Genomic DNA, 3,511 nt, shown 5'->3' with positions numbered 1-3,511 from the left:
ATTGATTATTTTGGAGGATTTCTTCTTTGGTGCTGTATGATATTATCTAAATCAAGTATATCTAATTGGAAATCCACAACCCCTTTAGCACATATTTTGAAGCCAATTGTATTAGGGTTGCCATAACAATGTACTGCAAATCAAGTGGCCTAAATAACAAATACTTATTTTCTTACAATTCTGGAGGTTAGAAGTCTGAGATCAAGGAGTTGGGAAGATTGTTTCTTCTGAGGCTATAGATGGCTGTCTTCTTCCTGTTTCTTCACGTGGTCCTCACTCTATATGTGTTTCTGACCTAATTTCTTCTTATAAAAATACCATTTACATTGGATTAGTGCCCGTTCTATTGACCTAATTTTAACTTAATTGTCTCTTTAATCCTACTTGCAAATATAGTCACACCCGGAGGTATTATGGGTTAAGACTTCAACATATGAATTTTGGAGGGACACAATTCAAACCATAACACTGTCAGAAATCCAGATATAGTAAAATCAAAACCATCATCCCAGCCAGTGTGGATCAGTGATTGAGCATCAACCTAAGAACCAGGAGGTCATGGTTCAATTCCCAGTCAGGGCCCATGCCTGGGTTTCAGGCTCTATCCCCAGTGTGGGGCATGCAGGAGGCAGCCAATCGATGATTCTCTCTCACCACTGATGTTTCTGTTTCTCTCTTCCTCTCCCTTCCACTCTGAAATAAATTTTATATATATATATGTATATGTACACATATACATATATATATATACATATCATCAGATCAGTGCATTTTAAAACATTTTATAAGACAATAGTCCTATGACTCTAAGAGATTGTTTCATTACTAAGAAAATTAGTTTTTCTTCTACAAGGTCATGAAACATTTCACTCAAATCCACATTTGTCAGGCTGTTTCTCAGAGTTGCTTTCTGTCTGGAGAAAAACAAAAATAACTCTGCATACTATTCCACTGTAAATATATGAAACTTGAAACTGATTATTTCTTTATCCACTCCCCACACTATGCATGCCAGTGAAACACTTTAGGAATAAAGTGGCTGGAAGAAAAAAGAAGCCATAATGGTTCTCAACCACCTGCTCAGGCTTTGGTTTTGCTTCCTTTCCCCTGCCTACCAGCTGCTCTAGGAAGGTATGGTTGTGGAGATAGAAATGTTAAAAACAACAACTACAAAATAAGAAGTGGGCACTGTACTGGACACAGACATGTTCCCATCTACTCAGAATAAAATTGGGGATGCAGCAAGAATACCTACAGAGGAACCAAAGAAAAGCACAAGTACCATTCCTCCCTACCTTTCCATTCACCTTCTCTTGCAGTCCTGGACTCATGCGCAGTACTGCTTGAACAGGAGCTGTCCAATCCCCGAAGGCAAGTGTGGTACTGGCATATGTATATACATGTAGATCAATGAAGTAGAATTGAGAGTCCAGAAAAAACCCTCACATTTACAATCAATTGACTGTCTGTTGGGGTCCATCCCCAGCAGGTCCAGGGGTTTCCAAAGGTGTGGACGGAGTCGGCGAAGAAGGAATGACACAGAGACAGGTTTTTCTTTTTTTTTCTTTTTTTAATTCCCATTATGAACTGGTTTGGTCAATCAACTACAACACTTGCTAGCAGACATGCGGTAAAAATGGCCTGGCTCAGAATCACCCAGATCTCTCAGGATCTCTTGACCGCCTCCTATCACGCTCCCGTCCCCCACTGCCTCTACCACCACCTCCGCCACCTCTACAACCACGGTCTCTAGAGTTTCTAGCCAGCCGTGGGCAAACTACGGCCCGCAGGCCAGATCCGGCCCATTTGAAATGAATAAAACTAAAAAAAAAAAAAAAGACCGTACCCTTTTATGTAATGATGTTTACTTTGAATTTATATTGGTTCACACAAACACTCCATCCATGCTTTTGTTCCGGCCCTCCGGTCCAGTTTAAGAACCCATTGTGGCCCTCCAGTCAAAAAGTTTGCCCGAGAGCAACGCTCCGGGGACCGGGACCTCGATTGGTGCTTCTTGCGCCAGCGCCCATACAGCTCCCGCCGCAGCTCTCTGGAAATGGGCTTCAGATGCATGAAGTTGCAGAAGCCGCCTCGTGTACACTCTCCCATTTCATACTGGCAGCAACAGGCTTCCCGGAAGTCGGTCACGGGGGAAAGCTCAGCATGGATGGGCTGCCCGTTGAACCAGCGGTTGTTCAAATCAATCACAGCTTTCTCCGCATCTTCTTCACGGCGAAACTTCATATACACGTTTCCAACGAGGTGATCTCCAAGGTTATCACAGACATTCATCTCCTCCACCTCGCTGTACTTCTCCTCCATTTCTGTGAAAACCTCCTCAAAAAATGCATCATAGTGTTCCTGCATCTCGACATCGCTCACAGCACAGTGCAAACCGTCAGCAGACTGGGAAGAGTTTTGAGGGTTACGTTAAATGTTCAAGAGGGCAATGGTCTGGCTAAAGGTTGGTTTATTGTGCAACCGAGAGCATCTGTCTCCATGACGACATGCTCCAATTTTGAAATAAAATGAACAGTTGACTTTGTCCTTCTCGGTGCCAAAGATGGAAGCCAAATACTCCGCCATTTCCCACCGGCAGCCGCCAACAGCGCTGCCGACCAGATGTTGGGGTCCGACCCCAGCAGGTCCAGGGGTTCCCAAAGGTATGGACAGAGTCAGGGAAGAATGAAGGACACGGAGGCAGCATTCAGTTGATCAGCATAGCCAGGTTCTCCAGCCAGGTTCTATCCAGGTTCTCCAGCCAGGTTCTGTTCTTTATTGTCTTGTTACATCTGTATTTATACCAGTTGATTTTAATCCTATCCATTCTATTCCAAGGTTAGGGCGTTTGTTAATCTAATTCTGTTGAGTTTAATCCTGTCTAGGTTAACCTCTGTGTTCCATTATAAGGGCTATTCCAAGGTCACTGCTCTACTGATAGGCTACAAGGAGGTGACTGAAGGAGATTATCCTACCCAGTAAAGGTTATGTCCTCCCAGCCTCGCTGCTTGCCTTCCCTGGGACTGCCCTGTGTCGGTGGGTCTCCGGGGGTATAGGCTTTGGTGCTTTCCCTGGTGGGCAGACCCCTGGGGATGCGGGCCCAACAAGTCCCAAATTTATTGCCAACAGTCTTAGTCCAAGTTCTTCATAAGTAGTACATGGTATTTTTGTAACACTAGGGGGTTTCACTGATTTATTCTCTTCCTTAGTCCTGTTAATCCCTAACTCCAGGGAAAAAATCCTCACCTGGGGAAACAACCTTTCTCGGAGAGGTGACCTTGGTTAAAACACATAGTTAATGTGTTTAATCCATCCTGAGAAAAGTGCAGCTGGGGTCCCAGTCTCGTTCCATGTTGCAGCTGGCTCATTTTATACACTTTAAATATATGCAATTTTTTGTTGTTGTTAATCCTCACTTGAGGATATTTTTCCATTGATTTTTAGAGAGAGTGGAAAGGAAGGGGAGAGACAGAGAGAGAGAAACATCGATGTGAGAGAGAGACATCGATTG

General features: G+C 43.9%; 1 pseudogene; it reads right to left on the bottom strand.

The window, feature by feature from the left end:
• Positions 1-866: 866 nt before the first annotated feature.
• Positions 867-2,618, bottom strand: LOC118651787 (annotated as a pseudogene).
• Positions 2,619-3,511: the final 893 nt, after the last annotated feature.

The sequence above is a fragment of the Myotis myotis genome, unplaced genomic scaffold, assembly GCF_014108235.1.
Source record: "Myotis myotis isolate mMyoMyo1 unplaced genomic scaffold, mMyoMyo1.p scaffold_m19_p_1, whole genome shotgun sequence".
Classification (NCBI taxonomy): Eukaryota; Metazoa; Chordata; class Mammalia; order Chiroptera; family Vespertilionidae; genus Myotis; species Myotis myotis.
The sequence above is the reverse complement of the archived record's forward strand: the minus strand, read 5'-3'. Positions and strand labels throughout refer to the sequence as shown.